The 23,221-nt window shown below is 36.5% G+C and overlaps 1 pseudogene; it reads right to left on the bottom strand.

Moving 5' to 3' along the window:
* LOC149192189 (serine carboxypeptidase-like 50) overlaps window positions 1-23,221 on the bottom strand; it is a 106,175-nt pseudogene that overhangs the window by 75,541 nt on the left and 7,413 nt on the right.

Raw genomic sequence — 23,221 nt, 5'->3', positions numbered from 1 at the left:
GAACCATGACATGGAAAATTTAAAAATAAAAAGTATACGAGAGACAGATCTAGTAGAAGTTTAATGGAAGTATTTCTAGGATTTGTGTTGAGATCACAAGTATCCACCAAAAGTTAAAGCTTGATAATGGAAATGGTTGAATTATTAACGAAGTTCTTATCCTTCATGATGTGCCTATTGGAGACCATTTTCAGGTGCTTCTTCATCTCTTTGATTATACCCATTACAATTTATTGTACATGGATATTTTGAATAGAAAGCGGATTTGTTGTTTCATTTTCTTTATTTTACCAATTTGCATAGCAGCTTCAGTTTGCAAGGAAATGTGACTTATTTTTTGAATGTGTATAGCTCTAGGTTAGTGAAATTAAGAATTGAGTCTTTACATCAGAAGCATGTAAATTCAGAGTATTTGTGGACATTTCATGGCTTAAGAGCACCACATCTCAAAAGAGGATCAGAAAAAACATCGTTGAAAAGTTCACTGATCATTTGAAAGAGACCCAACCTTTAGTGGAGGAGGAGATTCTTACCCAAGAAAAAATAAATCAGTAGCCACATGTTAAACAATGATTTTTTTTTTTTTTTGAGTATTTGTTATTAGTCTTACTAGTGCAAAACATGGAACATGGATGACTTCAAACATGACACAAAGATATGGGTTTGCACTATAGAATTTTCTTACCTTTTGATTGGGTTAGATTTCCATGGCACACAATTTCCATGGTTTAATATCTGTTCATACAATAGATTCTTTAAAAGTTTGGAGGAAAAAATCCCTTTGCCCTAGTGGACAATGGAAATGTAGAAATTCAAATTCAATTTATTCATTCTTTTTGTTACGTAATTGATCAACCGGCATATTTTGATGTGACGAGAAACCTGTCAACATCAATATAACACTACATTCTACACTCAATTCATAATCATATTGCATGTTCAGTGAGGACATTGAACATTCTATGGTAAACTACCAAGAAAATATCAACGCGCTCAATTTTAATAAACAATATTGCAACATTTTAAAAGCAAGATTAAATTGTAGAGGAATCCATATCATGTGGAGCCAAACAAAGGGATAATGATTCAAAAGAAAATTCATGATAACTGCATTAACAAAATCTAGCATTTCAGGACACCAGCTTTCATGCCCAAATTAGTATCTAACAACTTATTTATATTTTGTAAGTGTTGTGCATCTTAGGGTGGAGATAAGACACCTAATTCATGACTTTTATTTTTTCAAAATACAATTTAAAACGGGGCAGTGTCAAAGTTGCACTACTCAGAAAACCTGCAACTAGATAGTTGGTCTGCAATCCATTTCTCAACCATCTTCTGAGAATGAAGTCCTTGATCAACTAAAACCTCATGACCAACTCCTAATAAAACAACAAGTGTCAATTTTTTATAAGACCTCCAATGCTCAGCAACCTTATCGTTCACAACCCATATACTCCTTCCTGTGTTAAAAAACTCATCAGTTCCATACCAATTTGTTGTTCTCATCCATTCTATATTGATGACAACCCCATCTTGGATATCATAATGTCCCTCATACATCAAAATAAGAACCTCTTCTAGTACCTTCTCCACCTTCCATTTCATACTCTTCATTATATCATTTGTCATAATTCTACGAACCTAGGGATTACAGGGTACCCACTCCACATGCTTTTCGGCATTCAGTGCCCCCTTCAGTGATCTTTGGTTCAAGAAAGGTGCAAGGAAGTCCTTTCCATTAGGAGAGAAGTGGTAAGGAACACTCCTCCTCACATCCAAAGGAGTTTCAATGCCACTCACATTCTGAATCCAGTCCAACAAATATTTCCTAGCCTTGTAGGCCTCAAACCACTCTTGTTTATGCATGAATTCCAAAATCCATTCTTCCATTTCCTCCACATGGGTTTTCTAGTTTCTATCAATCAGCCCAAAATGGTATGCAATGCTGGCATAGGTTTTCACCTGAATTTATTGTCTGTACCTAAATTTCTGGCTCTGTCAGCCCATTTCCAATCAGAATCCCACCAAGGTGGAATGGAAGTTTTGAGCCACCATAACCGAATGAACCCAATTCTAAATTCTCCATTGAATTCTATTTATATTTCATTAAAAAAAAATGACCCGAAGCAGGAACATACTTACTTGCATACAGGGAAAATTTTAAGAACCACCCTAAATTTATATGTATAATAAATGGGCTAATCCCCATGATACATAGGAAAAATGGGAGGCGATTTTATCAATAATATAATATGTATATATAATTTTTTTGGCGAATCTCTCACCAGATTATATTACCTTGTACAGTGATGGGGAATCTTTCACTGAATTATAAAATCTTGTAAGATCTTGGCAAATCTTTTACTGAATAATAAAATATTGTGAAGTCTTGGTGAATGTTTTGTTAACATATGAAACCATATATGATAATAAGAAAACATGTTCATTAAACTGTAATATACTAACATACATGTTTGGAAAAAAGAAACATAATTTTCTCTTCCTACAAACAATGTTCCAAGTTTCAGTGGCCGTGTTTGTCAAGGTTCTTACAATACACTCTTTCATATCCTTCTATTAATTTTGATAATATTCCACAACAAAGTTCTTGTAGGTGTTGATATTGACAACGAGTTTTGTCAAGGTAGGAGAGATTAATCTTTTCTCTACAACTTTTCTCAAGCTACCACTTTTTTCAAGTTATCAAATTTCTTTCTTATTCCATAGACTCGAACTGCAAGATAAAAAAAAACACATCAAGTTTGTTTACCCCAATATGCCAACAAGTAGCAAGCCTCAACTATATTATATAAAAAAGTATTAGGTATCCCAAAGGCTTGAAGAGGATCTAATTGAAAGAAGTGACCATTGTGAGAATCCTTCCAATCAATATATGAATATATAATTGTAGATTTATTATTATTTTAATTGGAAATCTTCAATTAAATGATAAAATTTAATTACATCTCTCCCAATCTAAATTGCTTATTAGCATAATTCACTACCCTCATAGCTCATAGGTCTCACATTTTGTAACAATGTTGTAACATGTACATTAATTTCCTTTTTGGTGAACAATCTCCACCTTTTAGGAAAATATGGTGTAGTGGCTCCAACCCCTATAGATCATTAGGACAAACTAAGAATAGCATAGAAGATGAAAGGTTGTACAATCAGATTATTTTTCAAACAACTAATCCAACATCAGTACCTAAACTTTTTCATGAAGATATCATATTGAGAATGTTTGAAAAATGGTGAGAAACCTTCTGTGAGGGTGATGCGGAAAGAGTGATAAGGTTTCATTGTTTTGAATTTTTTTTGTTAAATCAGAAAAAGTTAAAAACCAATATTAATGGAGATATTGGTATTTTTTACTAAATAATGTGAAGTGACTAAATGTAGCTTTAACCATTCACCTTAAGATGTTTTTACAATATAATTTCCTAAGTCTATTTAATATCTTCATTATCATAAAATCCAACCTATATCCATTTAACTCCACATCTACCACTCTTAGGGGGATGAAATCTATTTATCCCTCTCAGCACTTGGTAGACCCAGAATTAAGATGGATCTAAGATGACAGAATTTCCCCTTTAAATAGTCTATGCTCACATGAATACATGGTATTACCATGGATCAATACCATGGGTTATCATAAACCTGGAGCTTAAAAATTACTATTAATAATTTATAAAAATTAATAAATTAATAATTTATTTTTATTTTATTTTTTATTTTAACCAAGTTAAAATGTTTAACATACATTAAATTACAACATCCATTTTTACTCTCGATCCACCAAGCCCCGAGAGGGATCAAATATTTTTTCACTCTATGCTATATTTGATCCCTCTTGGGGCTTAGTAGATCCAGAGTAAAGATGGATCTATGCTAGTTTAATTCCCCCATTTAAATAGGCTACATTCCACGTGAATACCATGGGTCAATACCATGTGCCATTTTTATTTTTATTAATACTAATATTAGGGTTAATAATGTTTTTTTTTGCATGGTATTAATAATAATCTAGCACATGGTATTTGGCCCATATTATTTTTCCCATAGGTTTCACCTAAATATAACACATTTTTTGAGTGTTCGTAAATATAAGGTGACTTATGGAGTAAATATAAAAAAATATTTTGTTTGTTTACCATACTTCTCGTTTATTTATATTTTTATTAATTTACCATACCTCTTTTTTGAGCCTTCATAAATAGAAATAGGGTTATGGACTAAATATAAAAGAGGTTTTATTTATTTACCATACCTATAGTTTATTTATATTTTTATTTATTTACCATACATTTTGAGTAAGTATAAAAAGATGTTTTATTTATTTACTATACCTCCACTTTATTTATATTATTATTTGTTTACACCCTTGCATGTATATAAGGTGACTTATGGAGTAAATATAAAAAATGTTTTATTATTTACCATACCTCTCATTTATTTATATTTTTATTAATTTACCATACCTATTTTATAAACATGGTATTTGGCCCATAGGATTCACTTAAATAAAACCTATTCTTCAAAATTGGGGTGAATGGAAGGTTGTAACTCCTAATTTCAAGGGCTAAATTTACCCTTTTTACCCTCTCCCTTAAAATAAGGTGGGTTATTTGAGGCAATTTGTAAAAATTTACTATGATACAAAATATTTGCCCAATAAAAATTTAAAACCCCTTAATTTCGCCTAAGGGCGAACATTCACCCCTAAAATTTTCGATGCTTGCATAGCTCTCACCTGCCACAAACAAAAGGCGGGTACTGAATTCTGGAATTAAGCTGTAAAACTCCTCCAAAATAGTATAGAGATGATCTGCAACCTGGTTATGGTCGATAGGGATGTCCTCTTCCTTCTCTTCTATGTTGTAGCATGAACCCACTAGACTATCAATGATTAAAACACTGAATTTATGATTCCATGGTGAGAACTAAGTTGTAAAACTCCTCCAAAGTGGTATAGAGATGATAGGGATGTCCTCTTCCTTCTCTGCTATGTTGTAGCATGAACCCACTAGACTATCAATGATTAAAACACTGAATTTACGATTCCATGGTGAGAACTAAGTTGTAAAACTCCTCCAAAGTGGTATAGAGATGCTCTGCAACTTGGTTATGGTCGGCAATGATTTCTACGTCCTTCTCTATTATGTTGTAGCTTGAACCCACTGGACTATCAATGAATAAAACACTGAATTTACAGTTCCAAGGTGAGTCATTTTGATAGAGTTTGAGGTTTAATGAGATTCTTTAGGTCCCCAATTCATAGAAATTATCATTCATGCTTGAGTAGCATGGGCCCCTTTCAACCATAGAATTATGGGTGTCTTTGAAATGGGCATATTGGGCCCTATTGCCTCATAAAATTCATAGAAAAATCTTGCTTCGGAGGATGCCTTCACATTTAAATATCTAGATCTCCATGTAAATTCTTCCTCTGGCTTCTGTCATCTCCAAATACTCAACCACACAATGAAGATTGCATATCTGTAAATTCTTTACATTTGGCAACGGAAGGAAATCGGCCCCGCAACGCAATAAAGACTACTTCTCAGGAGGAGGATGTATGCATTTTTGCAGTAGTCACGTAACTATTTCCCTAACGATAACTATGACTATTAATCCAGGGGCACAATTTTTTTTAATCATCTAACATATGATCGGATGCTCTAGACAGGGACACCGTGGCAATTTGGGGAACTGGTTTCAAAGAGGAACGCCTTACGGCATAATTATAAAAATTTATTTTTAATCTAAAAACAAAATTAAATAGTTATGAAAATATTATAGTTAAAGAAAATAATTTTTTATTAAAAAAATACAATAAATTGTAATTTGATGGGATAGAAATGAGTAATATAATGATCAATAAGTCATAGCACCATGTAAGTACATGAATTTATATTTTACCACAAAGAATATTTACTTAACTAAAGTATTATCCCTCTGTGATTTGCAGAAAAAATAGTTTCACCTATGATGAATTTAAATAATCAATAGCTAACCATACTAGGTAAGCATGCTCTTTACTAAAAATTGATGTAATTGATAGGAGGTGTAAATTCTCTATGAAATATAAACAAGATTGATAAGTTTTATAAAATATATAATATTTTAGGATTTGGAGACAAAATTTATTGAAAATTTGATCTTTAACAAACTCGTACTTTTTCTAATAGAATGTAAATTTGATTGGTTGGATTTATCATAAATTTAGTTGGTTGAATTTATCATCAGTGGTTGTGGTCTCATATAATCACATTACTTGTAACACATGATTTGGTATCATTGATGTAATCAAGATTTATATGAAGCTTTGGGTATTTCACTTAATATGATGGTATGTTAGTTTTTTAGGGTTATGAGATCAAATAGCCTTGCATGTTTTGGCAGTGGATAATAAAATATTTCAAAATATGGAATTTACCATATTAGAAGACACCTCAAACCAAACATAAAATCCTTTTATTTAAAAATAATTAGAATTAAAATTTTGTGAGGTGCAAAGCATTTTTGTGCATTTTTTGTGATTTTAAGCATGTGCAAGAGAAATATCCTTCTATTTTTGAAAGATCCTATGGTCTATGTCTGATCAAATAAGGGAGACTTTCATTTCATTTAGAAAAAAGGTAAGCATATTCAAGATTTAGAGAGAAAAAAGTAGAGCTTCTCTTATCTCCAGTATAAAAAATTGACGAAGATGTGGGACCATGCTTGAGGACTATGAAAATCAAGGAGAAAATTCTTTTAATGTTTCATATACAAAGATAAATTTCATATTATAAATTTTAATTACTTGAAATATATGTTAATTATAAATTTGATTATATAATAGTCATAGATTAATGATCATGGATTAAGTTTAATAATAATTTTTATTTCATATTACTTTATAGTTATTATTACTATATTGAAACTTACATTTTACTTATATACTTATATATATATATATATATATATATATATATATATATATATATATATACTTGAATAAAGAAAATTAATGAATTTTAAGAAAAAATAATATTGATATTATTAAAATTAATAATAAATTTTATTATTATTATGATTATATTTATTCATCTTTTTATATATAAACATGTGGTATAAAGAAAGCTACACTGATTAATTTGAAGAAATAATAATATTAATATTATTTATGCTTACTATATTAATAAATCTAACTTATGCACAAAATTGTTCGGCTAGTGCATAATGTATGCTTTATTTCTAATTAAAATGAATTAAATGTTTAAGCAGTATATCACTATATACTATATTAGCGACCATCTATTTTTTCGAAAATAAAAATATTGGTTTAGTAAAGTGTACGTTCATGTTTTGAAGCAATGTGGAGCATTTAGTATTTTCCCAAAATGTGGTCATGCTCGTCACAAAACTAACGTAGCAACCAACAGTGTAGGTTGACAACTCAGTGTAAATGGATTAAATGTCTAGCACAGATTCCAAAGAAATGAACAATAACATGTTTAATTTGGTAATAAATTAAATTGAACATAAATAAATTAAATTATTTTTAAAAAATAGACCATTTTAATTTCCAATTTTAATTTATTGAAATATTACATTGAGATTTTGATCAAATCCAAACTAATATAGTTTGACCAAACCCAATACAATATCTACTCCATGCGAAAAATATAATAAATATGGTTTGACCAAACCCAATACAATATCTACTCCATGCGAAAAATATAATAAATATGGTTTGACCAAACCCAATACAATATCTACTCCATGTGGAAATTTGACAAGTCTCCATAATGCACTACTATTATGGTTATTTTTCACATTCATATATTCTTATTGGTTATTTTAACAATAACAATTTAAAAGGCTATGCTGCATTGGACTATGCCAAGCTCATGTTCATCTAGAATGACTCATGTTCATATTATTTAGTAATTTAATAAGTAAGGTGTTATGAATATTGGTAGTATAATTATTTTTATGAGTTAACAACATTATTTAATAAAACAAATGGATTTAAAAATAAATCAAATATGTAATATGCAATTTGTATCATATTAACATATGTTTAATATGTTAACTTTTGAATTTTTAAGTGTAGAAAATCTGATAGATTTACAAGCTCATGCAATGTACTAAAGCACAAGACAAGAATTTACTCTACTTTCAATCACTGGAAGCCAATACATCGATGAAAACAATATGAACAAGAAGAAGATAAATTAATGGCACATAAAACAATATGTATCTGGGGAAAGCCATTGCTCAAAACCCCGATATTTGTATTGCATATATCAGAAATATGAGTGAAGATACAAAGTTTGTTCTCACTAGAACAATTCTGCACAAGTATGCTCAACTCTTTCATCTCCCAAGCTAGCTCTTGGCCAACACTTAACCATTTCTGCAGCTCTCCAAGCCCCTAATCTCTTGCGTAATTCCTAGGATGAATAGCCCATATTTAAAGGGAATTCATGCTTCCAAAAATACGCAATCCAAACATAGGATCAATCTCTGATGCGTGCATGATATTTACACTCCAGTAAATAATACAATTGATAGTACATCGTCCCCGCACTCTAGTCTCAACTCGGCCTTTATCATAATCAACATACATGAGTTTCTAATGAAGGAATCTTTAGTTAACTAGAGTAGCACTTGTGGATGCACTAGTGCACCAACTGACTATTAACTCTCTATTAGTTCCTCAAACAGTTTGGAACTAATTTAACTGAACTTAACTCAATACACTGAGTGATCTAATTTCCAACTCAATTTAAACTTGAACTGGACCCCTAAAACTTAGGGAGAACATATACATGACTACATAAAGACTTCCAGCTTGAAATTCATAAGTTAATTAAGTTAATTAAATTGAATTAACTATTTACAAGTTGTTATGAGAATAGAATTTGATTTTAGTTCTCAGTTTAATTCAAGGAAAAATTAAAATGGAATTTCTTGTTGCCATTTCTCAACACTCCCTCTCAACAAGAAAGAGATTATCAACTACCCAGATCCTATCTCTATGAAACTCAAGTTTACACCTTGAAAATGCCTTTTTCAAAATGTTAGCATCTTGCTCCTCTATGCGAATGTATTCTAACAACATAATCTGCCTCAATACACAATATCTGATATGATGGTATTAGATATCAATATGCTTGGACCTATCATGAAAAACTGGATTTTCAAATAATTTGATACAACTCTGATTATCGCAGTAAATCACAGTTGGATACATTTGCTGACCAAACAAACCAACCAGGATCTTCCTCATCCAGATGGCCTCACATGTTTCCTGACTTACTGTCAGGCCAGGGTAACTCCAGAATGAGCGGGAGAGAAAATTGATGATATTATTCATTAGCTAACTTATATTTATATACATAAATACAACGGATCAGTTCATCTTCTAGATGACTGTCTAGTTCACCCATCCGTTTCGGATTAGGTGTCAACATTCCCCCCCTTAATCTGAAGGGATGTTGGTGAGTCCAAGCATCGTTCTGAATCTTTCAAGCTTTTCTCTTCCAAGCGCTTTGGTGAAGATGTCTGCAATTTGCTCGTTTGTGGAACAATGACGGAGATGGATTGTTTTGGCCTCAACATGATGTCGGATCAGATGATATTTAGTATTGATGTGCTTAGTACGATCATGGAACTTTGGGTTCTTGGCCAACTTTATTGCAGATGTGTTATCAATCATGAGTGGAGTTGATTGTATTTGTTTTACCTGCAAATCTTCAAGAATTTTCCTGAGCCACACAATTTCTTTCGTTGCTTCAGCTGCTACCACATATTCTGCTTCTATTGTGGAATCTGCTGGTACTGATTGTTTGCGTGATCTCCAGGAGACAACTCCCGATCCAAGACTCATAGCATATCCTGAAGTAGATACCCCAGTTTATTTGTCTCCATCGAAGTTTGAATCAGAGTATCCAATCAAGTTGAAGTCGTCCACCTGTGTATACTTGATTCCAAGGTCTTGAGTTCCCTTCAAGTACCTTAGAACTCTTTTTGCAGCAGACCAATGTCCCTCACAAGGCTTTTGCATAAACCTGGAGAGGATTCCAACAGCAAATGAAATGTCTGGTCTGGTAGTAGTGAGGTAGATGAGACTTCCTACAAGCTGTCTATACTTTGTTGCATCCTCAAATTCCTTTCCTTCAATAGATGTGAGCTTCAAGTTTTGTTCCATTGGAGTAGAAAGGGGATTTCACTCTGTCATGCCAAATCTGTTTAACAAATCTCCAATGTATTTCTTTTGAGAAAGAAATATGGACTTTGGATGTTGGGTTACTTCAATGCCAAGATAGTAATGAACATAGCCCAAATCAGTCATTTCAAAATTTTTTCCTAATTCTTTCTTTATGGATGCAATATAGCTTTCATTTTTCCCTGTCATTAAAAGATCATCTACATATACCACAAGATATACAACTGTTTTGCCAACTTTCTTGACAAATAAAGTTGCATCATCAAGATCAAAATGATTGAAGTTGAGTTTCAGAAGATGCTCAGTTAGTTTTTCATACCAGGCTCGTGGTGCTTGTTTGAGGCCATACAAGGACTTCACAAGTTTGCATATTTTGTGTTCATGTCCTTTCACAGCAAATCCTTCAGGCTGGGACACAAAAACATTCTCTTTTAGATCTCCATTCAAGAATGCAGTTTTTACATCCATTTGATGGACTTTCCAACCGTTCTGAGCAGCTAGTGCAAAGAGTGTCCGAATGGTGGCCCATTTTGCTGTGGGAGCAAAAGTTTCCTCATAATCGACCCCTTCCTTCTGTGCAAAACCTTTTGCCACAAGCCTAGCTTTGTGCTTGTCAAGTGAGCCATCAGCTTTGTACTTGTTCTTGTAGACCCACTTGCAGCCAATTGGTTTTGTTCCAAATGGAGGATCAACCAGCTTCCAAGTGCCATTCTTTATGAGGGCATCATACTCCTTCTGCATCACTTCTTTCCATTCATCATGAGAAGCAGCTTCTTTGAAGGAAGTTGGTTCAAAATTTGTAGACAAGTTCAATTCAAAATCATAAGTAACATCCATATCAACAGGTGAATTAGAGTTATATACATCACCTCCATTTTGTCGGTTTGTATTTCTGGTTCCTGTTTTTCCAATTTCATCAGGATGAACACTTTCAAGTGTCTTTGTCAGCCATTTTGGGGGACCTTTCTGAGATGGTCCAGGCTGCTCTGTTGATTGAGTTGGGTCTGAATCAAGATTGAGTCTCCCAATTCTATCAATTACATCACTTGAAGCATCATCCGTTGTTGGAGTGTCATGCAGGGGAGATTGTTCTTCAGAAGAAGATTCCACATGTTGATCTAGTATAGGAATCCCCCCTTCAAGATGTGGAATCTGATTATCAAACTCTTGAAATTATTTCGGTTTTGTGAATTTATCCAAGCGATCAAGTTGCCGCTCAACAACACTGTCAGATTTGGATGATTCAAGAAAAATGACATCTCTAGATAAAACAAACTTTTTATTTACTTCATCATAGAGGCGGTATGCTTTAGATGTGTTTGAATACCCCAGGAAGATACACTTACGACTTCTAGCACCAAGTTTGTTTCTATGTACCTTTGGTATTAAAGCATAACAGGTGGAACCAAAAATCCTGAGATGTTTTACCGAAGGAACATGTCCATACCATAATTCATAAGGAGTCTTGTTTCTTATAGCACTAGATGGACATCTATTCTTTATATATGCAGCACATAGAACAGCATCAGCCCAAAACATTGTCTTTACATTTTTGAAGAAAAGCATGGATCGTACCATATTCAAAATTGTTTTGTTCATTCTTTCAGCTACACCATTTTGTTGAGGATTATAAGGCACAGTTGTTTGATGTTTAATCCCATGTTGGCGAAGATAGTGTTCAAATTCATTTGATGTATATTCTTTTCCATTATCAGTGCGAATAGACCCAATATGAGATTGTGCATCATTTTCAATCCACTTATGAAAATTCTTGAATGTTTGAAAAGCATCAGATTTGTTCCTCAATAAGTAAACCCAACACATTCTGGTGTAATCATCAATAAATGTCATGATATATTTATTTCCATTTGCAGAAGGAACAGGCATTGGACCACATAAATCTGAATGAATAAGTTCAAGCTTCCTATGTGCTCTTGAATGTGAATCATGGAAATACTGTTTGCTATGCTTTCCTAGAATGCAAGCATCACATTGTTTATGTTTTCTAGGAATTGTAGGCAAACCAGCAACACCATTTTTCTTCAACAAGCGGAGACTATCATAGTTTAAATGTCCAAATCTAGCATGCCATAATAAACTTGATGGAAGTGTACCTTCTTCATGATGAGAAATATATGAAAAATGTTGTGCATGAGCAGAGGTTCCTTGCAGTTTAAGAAGTATTTCTTCTTCTATACCCCTCATGACAAGTGAATGGTCAGATGCCTTTCTTACCTCAAGCTTTCCATCAAACATATGAATGGAGTGACCTTGCTGGCGGATGTGGACCAGGGACAACAAGTTTCTGTTGAGCTGTGGGAGATATAGAACATGATCCAGAAGAAAGTCTGGAAGACCAGGCAGTTTAAGCCTGATTGTGCCAAGCCCTGATGGCTTGATTTTTGACTGATCTGCAAAGTATACTGCTCCATCAACATTATCAGTGAAATCTTCAAAAAAATCTTTCCTATGAGTCATATGACAGGTTGCTCCTGAATCAAGCAACCAGTCATTTTTCGAAGAAGCAAGTGAAGCATTAAACAAATCTTCATTTACTCCAATGTTACATTGTGCCTCAATATAGTGAGCGGATTCAGGTGCTTTACCTTTGTCTGTGTCATCAGTTTTACCTTTCTGCTGATTTATTCTTTGCTCAATCTTTTCCCATGGTAGCTTGCATGTAGAAGCATCATGTGATCCATTTCATTTGCAGCGAATGCAATGTAAGTCTGCCTTTTCTTCTTGAGAATGTCTGCCCCCCCTACCTCTGAAGTATCTTCTTCTTTCTCTTGAATGCATACTGTAACAAAAAATATTTCTGCTGATAGAAAAAATACTTCTGCTAAAAAACTTCTGCTGATAAGAAATTTTTTTTGCTGATAAAAAAACTTCTACTGATGTACAGTGAAATTGTACTCAAAAGGGCAACAGATTCTTTATGCACTAAGTTTCCTTCAAATGTCTCCACAATTTTATAAAATATCCTCCACAAAATATTCAAACAGTGTCCAAAAAACCATTCAAAACTTATTTAAATGGCGTCCATAACTCAAACCCTGGTCAATGTAACCACAACGTTAGTGCACATATACATATTCAGCACCGCCCAGCGTATATGAAATCAATTCTCCATAATACTTTTCATACCAGGACCTACTACGATGTACTCACAGCTACCCCATCGTATTTAAATGAATGGTATGGGATTTAAATGAATATATGTTGCTACATAAACACAACACTTCATCGTTTCGAGTCAAAACCGGGGCTCCTCTGAATGTAAATTTAAGCAGAGATTGTTGACGTTTCTTAAGCGTTTTCAAACCGCATGCAACACAATACACATGCCACTGCTCTAGAGCACGACTTTCTTCAAACCGCATGCAACACAATACCATGACAATGCAACAACAAATTTATCTGTTCATCAATTCAGTTTCAATAAAACGAAGTATGTGATTCAATTTCGTTTGGTAGCTCGACAGAAAGACGCCTGCGATCTGGTAGTTGAACAACTTTAGGTGCTACTGCTTCTGCTGCAGCGGGGAAATATCCTATTGTTGGTAATGGCTATGCAACCCAATATAGCAACGATGACTTGTTTTAACTTCAACGTTCAACACACTTGTCATTCCAACACATACAAAGAATTAATGCCAAACAAACACATATAAACCTTGAATTTTGACGCCACACAAGGTATCCCACATTATAATTGATGTAGAAAACAGCCAAGACCAAGGCACATTTAAACTCCGATCAATGGTCATTAAAGCAGAGGAACGAGGTCTTCAAAGCAGATAATTAACGATTGCAAGAGCTCGGCTTCGAACGAACGTATGAGCAACGTCCAACGACCAAATCTCAAATTCATCTCTTTGAAATAGGAATTTGGACTGAGAGGATTCCAAATTCCTCTTCCAGTAAGGTCACTGAGGTCACTGCTCTTCTGGATACACAGAGCACGACTCTCTTGGAGGCACAGACTTTCGACTCAACATATCACAATATGCAATTAGTGTTTCGAAAAAGAGACCAGCGGAAAGGGAGTTGTCACGGAATGTTGATTCAGATGCTGAGAATGAAGATGTTTGTGGGCAAGAGGTGGCAGACGGAGAGGGAGGAGAGCCAGAACAGGCCGCAGAACAATCAATGATATTTTTTAACCGATGTGCAAAGACCCAATGACACACAGGACAGAGGTAGAAACGCTGAGGTATTCAGCGCAGAGAATAAAACGCATGAGAGAGGCAACGCTCAGGTATGAGCAGCTCTCAGAACAACAGGAGTTACAACTATTTCTGGGACCTGTGCTCTGATACCATGTCAGGCCAGGGTAACTCCAGAATGAGCGGGAGAGAAAATTGATGATATTATTCATTAGCTAACTTATATTTATATACATAAATACAACGGATCAGTTCATCTTCTAGATGACTGTCCAGTTCACCCATCCGTTTCGGATTAGGTGTCAACACTTACAACCATGTACTTTGCCTTTGCCGAACTGAGCGCAACTGATCTCTATTTCCTATTGTACCAAGAAATTGTCACTAACCCAATACTAAATATCCCTCCTGATCTGTTTTTCCTGTCGGCTGGACTCCCTACCCAATCTACATTGGTGAAGCCTTGAAGATTCACTTCCTCTGTCTGTTTGTACCATAATCCATACTGAGAATTTCCCCTGAGGTATCTCAACACATGCTTTACCTCCTTCCAATACATCTTGGTAGGCCTAACCATCACATGACTAAGTTGGTTAACTGCATAGCACATATCTGGCCATGTGTTCACCAAGTATATGACTGAACCCACAAGCTACCTGTAAGCAGTAGCTTCCACTACTTCCCCTGAAGTAGCTTCCTCCTTCCTCCATTTAACTGCTAGAGGAGTCTCCATGGGTTTGTTGTTGTCCATGCAGAATCTCCTAAGTATCTCATTGGCATACTTTCCCTGAGACACAAACAACTCCCCAAGAAAGTAACGCATGAGCCCCATGTCCTTCATCTCAAACTCTCTTGCAAGGTCCTCCTTACAAGAGTTGATCAACTGATCATCACTTGTGAGTATGAGATCATCAGTATAAAGTACAATGATCAACATTTTATGTTCCACCACTATGTGGTACAGGTTCACATCCGCTTCACTCTTCGTGAAGTCCAACCTGGTGAAGTAGCTATCTATCATGGCGTAGCAAGCACGACGTGCTTGCTTCAGCCCATACAGTGCTCTCTTGAGCCTGCACACATGCAACTCACGGTCGAAGGTCCCAAAACCTTCAGGCTTCTCTATGTACACCTCTTCCTCAATCATGCCATTAAGGAAGGTTGTCTTCACATCCATCTAATGTATCTTCCGACGCATTTGTGCTGATAGTGCCAATATAGATCTGATTGACCAATAGCTTACAACAGGAGAAAAGGTCTCATTATAGTCAATCCCCTCTACCTATGAAAAGCCATAGACCATAAATATAGCCTTATGCTTCTCCACACCGCCATCTACATCTTGATTTACCATGTAAATCCAATGGGGGCTCACCACTAACTTGTCCTACAGTCTCAGAACAACATCCCAAACACTGTTACGAACTATGGATTCATACTCCTCCGCCATGGCATCAACCCAAACCAGCTACTGCACTACTTCCTTAAGGGAAGATGGCTCTGTCACAACACATTTTCCCATAAGATCCATGTATCCAGTGTACCTATCAGGTGACCTCCTCTGCCTGCACTGAGAAGTGGGTGCCCACATTCTCCTGTGCATCATCCAACAATATTTCAGCCTCTCCGGTGCGCTTTTTTCCTTCTCTAGAAGACTCTGCCTGAGTGGATGTCTCCACTCTTGGATCCTTTATATGTGGCTTCCCAACATCAATTTGAGGCTCCTCAACCTTAGTAGCTAAAATATCCTCATCTTCATGTAGCTCAAGCTCCCTCTCAAGGGAAACTCGCATGGATATCTCGTCATCGAATCTCACATCCCTGCGAACCACTGTCATCCTGTTGGTCAGAAAGTACACTCGATAGTTGTGAGGTGTATCAGTGTACCCCACAAATATCCCTAACTCTATTGTCATCTCAAGCTTCTTCCATGCATCATTGGTCACATGGCAATATATCGATGACCCAAAAATACTGAAGTGACCAACATCTGGGCTCTTACTAGAATACGCCTTCTCTAGTGTCTACATCTCAAGTATCCGATGTGGGCTACGGTTATGAAAATAAACTGTTGTGTTGCATGCCTTAGTCCACAAGTGTAGTGGTAGGCCCTAATAATGCAACATCGCCCTTGTTTCCCCTACTATGCTTTTGTTCTTTCTCTCAGCCACCCCATTTTGGTGAGGGTTATGGGGTGTCATCAACTCTCGTTTAATCCCTTCCGTTGCATATAAGTTATTAAACTCGTTTGAGATATACTCACCATCATTATTACTTTGTAGAGCTTTAACCTTCTTGCCCAACTCTTTCTTCACCAATGCTTTAAACTCACAAAACTTTTTGAAAGTTTGATCCCTTTTATGCATGAAAAATATCCAGCATTTTCGAGAATAGTCATCAACAAATATAACATAATACCTATGTTTGGCCATGTATGCTATCGACAATGGTCCACACACATCTAAATGGAATTTCTCTAGAATAGCCTCTGCTCGACTGTCTCTGTCATGAAAGGAATACTTGGTGTATTTTCCCAAAGTACACCCCTTACATGTATCAACTTGCTCAACCGTACCTTTGGAAAGACTGGTAGAGATATGCTGCAATATATTCAAAGCCCCATGATGGAAGTGGCCCAATCACTTATTCCACAACTCATTAATGTCTCAGATTTTCACACTTTCTACTTTTGTTCTCAAAGAAGCACACTCCTCTACCTCCATCTTATAGAGATTCTTCACCCGAATCCCTATATTCTTTATTTTGACCCATGGCTATGTGTCGAAGGAACACCTTTCCTTTCGAGAAGATAACATCATAGCCTTTATCCTCAACCATGGAAACAAATAACGTGTTCTTCTTCAACCTGGACACATACATAACATTCTTCAAGGTGAGTGGAGCACCATGCTCCCTCTAAAACATAATCATTCCTAATCTAGCTATACTTCCCATCATCACCCATCTCAGTATGCATCTGGAGATATTTCTCCTCCAGGTCACTAAATAACTCTTTGTCACCAATCATGTGGAATGAAGCTCCATTGTCTAAGTACCATACACTTCCCTATTGGGTTGTGTTATACTTTTTTCACGACTAGCCCACGTAGTTAACCAAGGGGTTAGAAGGGGCAAAGCCCCCCCTTCATTGTGTTGATTGCGTAGAGAGGGGGATTCATAGGAGGTTTGACGGGTGCAAGTAACCCCACTCTATGGGTTCAGGGGTAGCGCCCCAAAATTTTTTGGTTTTGGACCCTATGTTAGGTTGGGCGGACCTACCTATGGTTTTGTGCATGATTTTTGCACATCGTTTTTGAAGCGATGGTTTTCAGTCCATGGTATTGGATACTTCGGCATGTGTAAATATGTATTGTAAAATTGAAAGGAATAATAATGAAAATCATGCTGGCAATCCTGGTTTTGGGATCCAGGGGAAAATCTCTATGTATATGTGTTTTATGTTTTATGCTCTTGCATTGTTTATTTTCTTTGTTTTAGAATTCGTATGCAGGTAATTTCTATACGGGGTTAAAACTTACATTTGGTATCAGAGTTGTTTTGGCTTCAAGGGGGTGCCTTTGTTGTTGAGTGGTTTCACTCGGGCTTGTGGTAGACCCTGTTCCATGGGAGATCTACAGGATCGATTCTGGTGGTGAAAGAGGATGGAGAGTAGTGGAAAGATAGAGATCGAGAAATTTAATGGTAAAAGTTTTAAGTTATGGAAACTCAAGATGGAGGATTTGTTGGTGGAAAAAGATTAGTGGGTCGCGGTAGATCTAGGTACTAAATCAATGGGAGTGCCCGATGAAGAATGGAAGAAGTTGGATTGGAAGGCTAAGAGCACAATACGATTGTGTGTATCAGATTTAGTATTGTTGAATGTATCAGAGGAAGCTACGACGAAGGCTTTGTGGGACAAGTTAGGGACTTTGTACCAATCTAAGTCTCTGGTGAATAAACTATTTCTATGGAAAAAGCTGTATAGCCTGAAGATGAAAGAAGAAGACTCGGTGACATAACATCTGAATGCATTTAATACTATGGTAAGTCAGTTATTATCTGTTGATATTAAAATTTCAGATGAAGATAAGTGCATCAGTTTGTTGTGTTCTCTACCAGATTCGTAGGATAGTCTGGTTATTGCAATAGGTAGCAATGCAACTGCCTTACAGTTCGATGAAATAGTCTCATCCTTGCTGACGGAGGAGATGAGACGGAAAAATATGGAGAGCCAGAATGGTGATGCCTTGTCTGTACAAGGACGGTCCCAGAACAGAAACAAAAATAAGTCATCGAGTGGGAGATCTAAATCTAGAGAGAGATCTTAATCTCTAGGAAAACCTGTAAAGGTGGTGTGCTGGAAATGTGGAAAGGAAGGGCACTACAAAAGGGATTGTAAATCTAAATCTCCTAACGAGGGAAAGGGATCTGATGATGCTCCTTCTACAGAGGCGAAAACCACCTTAGATGAAGGTGGGGATGTGTACTTGGCTTCTTCAAGTACACATGTAGATCATGAGGCATGGTTGATTGACTCAAGTGCATCCTTTCACTTCACTCCCCATAGAGAGTGGTTTTGCAAGTATGAGAAATATGATGGTGGTGATGTCTTCTTGGGGGATGTTAGGAAGGATAGAATCATTGGTCATGAAAAAGTAAAGTTGAAGTTCCAAGGTGGAAGGGTTAGAACACTTCCAAGTGTTCTACATATTCCTGCATTAGCCAGAAATATGATTTCCATAAGCAAGTGGGATGATGCAGGTGTAAAAACATTGTTCGAGAAGGATACCTGCAAAATGGTTCGGGGAGCACTAGTATTGATGCGGGGAGTTTGGATTGGAACTTTGTATAAGCTGCAAGGTAGCACTGTTATTGATGGGTGCAACAATTCTATGGTTCCTGAAAGTGGAGCAGAAAATCTAGTGGTCTCTGGAGAGAAGACCCTGTTGTGGCATCAAAGGCTTGGACATATTGGAGAGAAAGGCCATCGAATACTTCATGGTAAGGTATGGAAGAAGTTATGAGTAATAGCTCTCTGGATTTTGATTTCTGTGAAAATTGTGTATATGGGAAGCAGAATCGAGTGAGTTTCCCCTCTGGTGGTAAGGGGGCGAAACATATATTAGAGCTTGTGCACAGTGATGTGTTTGGACATATGAAGGTTCCATCACTGGGTAAGTCTGTGTACTATGTATAATTTATAGATGACTTCTCAAGGAATACATGGATATATTTCCTCAAGAAGAAATCTGAAGTCTTTGATAGGATTAAAGAATTTAAGGCTCTGGTGGAAATCTAGATAGAGAAGAAGATAAAGGTGTTGATGATAGATAACGGTGGAGAGTTTTGCAGTAAGGAATTTGAATAATTCTGTAAGAAGTGTGATATAGCACAACAGAAGACTACTCCATATACACCTCAGCAAAATGGAGTTGCAGAAAGAATGAACAAGATGTTGATGGAAAGGGAAAGAAGCATGCTTAGTGGTGCCAAGTTAGGACAAGAATTCTAGGCAGAGGTGGTGGAGACTGCATGTTACCTGGTCAACAGATCACCTTCATCAACATTGGAAGATAAGACTCCACAAGAGATATGGACTGGTAAGAAATATTCTCTTTCACATCTGAGAGTATTTGGATGTGATGCATATGTACATGGTCCAAAGGAGAAAAGAACCAAGTTGGATAGTAAATCTGCAAAGTGCATCTTTATTAGGTATAAGGATGGTTTAAAGGGTTATAAGTTTAGGAACCCAGTAACAAGGAAGGTTGTGTACAGTCAAGATGTGGTGTTCAGAGAGGTGTAAGATGTTATTAAACATGAAGTCCAACCAAAGGAACGTAAGAAGATAGAGTTTGAGCTAAAGGAGGAAGAATTAGACTCTACAACAGAGGAGGAATTAGAAGATGAAGAGCCACAAACTCCAGGTGTGATAAGATCGGTTCGAGAAAGAAGGCAGCCAGAAAGGTATAGTCCATCTACTTTCTATTCAAATTTTGCTTTATCTATTACTGATGATGATCCTAGAAATGTGAAGGAAGCAATAGATTCAGAGGATGGAAAACTCTGGAAAGAGGCCATGGTTGATGAAATGGCATCTTTGCACAAAAATGAGGCTTGGGATCTAGTGGAGTTTCCGGCTGGAAGGAAACCCATTGGCAGCAAATGGGTGTTCAAGAAGAAGACAAATGCAGAAGGAAAGGTGGAGAAATACAAAGCTCGGTTGGTAGCAAAAGGTTATTCCCAGGTGTCGGGAATTGATTTTGGTGATATTTTTTCTCATGTTGCCAAGGTAACTTCTATTATATTACTTTTATCTGTTTTTGCTGCTTTTGATTTTGAGGTAGAACAGATGGATGTGAAGAAAACATTTCTTCACGGGGATTTGGAAGAGGAAATCTACATGAGGAAACCTGAAGGCTTTGCGGTGAAGGGTAAGAAAGAACTGGTATCAAAGTTAAGGAAGTCTCTGTATGGGTTAAAACAGTCACCAAGGATGTGGTATCATAAATTTGACACATTTATACATGACTTGGCTTCACTAGAAGCAAAGAAGGTCACTGTGTGTATTTTAAATTAATTGGTGACCGTGTTATTTATCTGGTCTTGTATGTGGATGATATGTTGCTGGTTGGAAATGAAAAAGAAATTATCTAGGATTTGAAGACCCAATTGTCCTCCAAATTCGACATGAAATATCTTGGTTCTGCAAACTATATTTTGGGCATGGAAATTAAAAGAGATCAGGCAAAGAGGAAGCTTTGGTTAAACCAGAGGAAGTATGTCAAGACAATACTGCAGAGGTTTAATATGCAGGATAGTAAATTGGTGAAGCTTCCTACTCCTGTAGGTGTGAAGTTATCTGCTAAACAATGTCCCAAGACACAGGAAGAGGAAGAGGACATGTCCCATGTTCCATATGCAAGTGCAGTCGGTAGCCTGACGCATGAAATGGTTTGTACTTGACCAAACATTGCACATGCAGTGGGAGTATTGAGCAGGTTTATGTCAAAACTAGGGAAGGAGCACTAGACAACAGTGAAGCGGGTTTTTAGGTATTTGTGTGGCACTACTGATTATGGTTTGTGCTACCAAGGAAGACCAAGTTAGACAGAGTGTTGGATATTCGTGGCTTTGTTGATGTAGACTGGGCTGGAGATCTAGATCAGAGAATATCTACATGTGGGTATGTGTTTAACCTATTTACAGGTGCAGTCAGTTGGATGAGTAAGAAATGATCTGTAGTGGCACTATCAACTACAGAGGCAGAATACATGGCAGCCACTCATGCAAGCAAGGAAGCGGTTTGGTTGTAGAGATTGTGTTCAAGTATGGGGTTAGTACAGGGAGCTATAAGGATAGAATGTGACAGCCAAAGTGCAATTTTCTTGGCAAAGAACCCTGCATATCATTCAAAGACAAAGCTCATTGATGTTCAATATCACTTTGTGAGGGATATGATAGAAGACAAAAAGGTGTTTCTGGTAAAGGTGGACACTTTGAAGAATACTGCAGATGCATTGATCAAATTTGTGAGCTCTGAGAGGTTCTCTTGGTGTAGAGAAACAATGGGTGTTGTAAGGCTAGATAAATGACTAAACTCTCTTGTGGCCCCCTATGGAAAGAAAACAACAAGTGGGAGAATGTTGGGTTGTGTTATATTCCTTCCACGACTAGCCCGCACAGTTAAATGGGGGTTAGAAGGGGGGTGGAGGCCCCCCTTCGTTGCGTCGATTGCGTAGTGGGGGGAGTCACAAGGGGTTTGAGGGGTGCAGGTAACCCCACTCTACAGAACTACCTATGGTTTTGTGCATGATTTTCGCACATGGTTTTGGATGCAATGGTTTTCAGTCCATGGTATTGGATGCTTTGGAATGTATAAATATGTATTGTAACATTGAAAGGAATAATAATGAAAAATCAAGCTAGTAGCTCCGGTTTTGGGATCCAGGGGAAAATATCTGTGTATATGTGTTTTATGTGTTATGCTTTCACATTGTTTACTTTCTATGTTTTAGAATTCGTATGCAGGTAATTTCTGTACGGGGTTAAAACCTACATTCCCATCATTGACGACACCATGCATGAAATGAGGGAAAAGTCCAATTTGAATTCAGATGCCAAAGCCTCACCCGTTGCTCCTCTTGAGGACTTCTTCCTCGACTTCTTGAGTGGACAATTTGTAGCAAAATGGCCCAGCTCATGACAATGAAAGAACCTAACTTTTTTGTCATGTCTTTCTTCTTACCTCCATGATAAGAATCTGATTTGGAATGGGAGGCTTTCCCTTTCCCCTTCTTTTCCTTAATCACGAAGGCACAGTTCTCTTCATCATCAGTCTTTGATGAAGAGTCATCCCTGGTGTTCCTCCTGATCTCCTCCTACATCAAATCTGACCACAATCGTTCTCAATATGAAAAATTCTCTCGACCATTGACAGAGTCATAATAACTATGCCAAGTATTTGGGAGTCTTAGAAGAGAAAGACTTACCATATCATCCTCTCTAATCATGATTCCAATACTTCCATGTTCATCACAACATTGAGTGAACTTGGTCAAGTATTTTGGAATCGTCTCTCCTTTCTCCATTTTTTTTTTCAAAATTTGTCCTTCAGTGCCAATTTCCCTTAGTCACTTTTTTTCTAATATAAGTCCGTCAATTTTTTCCACATAGCATACGGAGTTTCCATACCATGGAGACTCGAGATAATGTGTTCTCAAACTCCCTCAAGGATCACTAGCCTCGCCTTCACCACACACTTCTTCCATTCAGCCAAATTCTATGCATTCAATTTTGCTGGCTTAGGAATTTCTTGATC

Source organism: Pinus tabuliformis, chromosome 2_2 (assembly GCF_031772625.1).
Source record: "Pinus tabuliformis cultivar Carrire ecotype Pingquan chromosome 2_2, CPIR1, whole genome shotgun sequence".
Taxonomy (NCBI): Eukaryota; Viridiplantae; Streptophyta; class Pinopsida; order Pinales; family Pinaceae; genus Pinus; species Pinus tabuliformis.
Note: the sequence above shows the minus strand (reverse complement) of the source record. Positions and strands in the feature narration are given on the sequence as shown.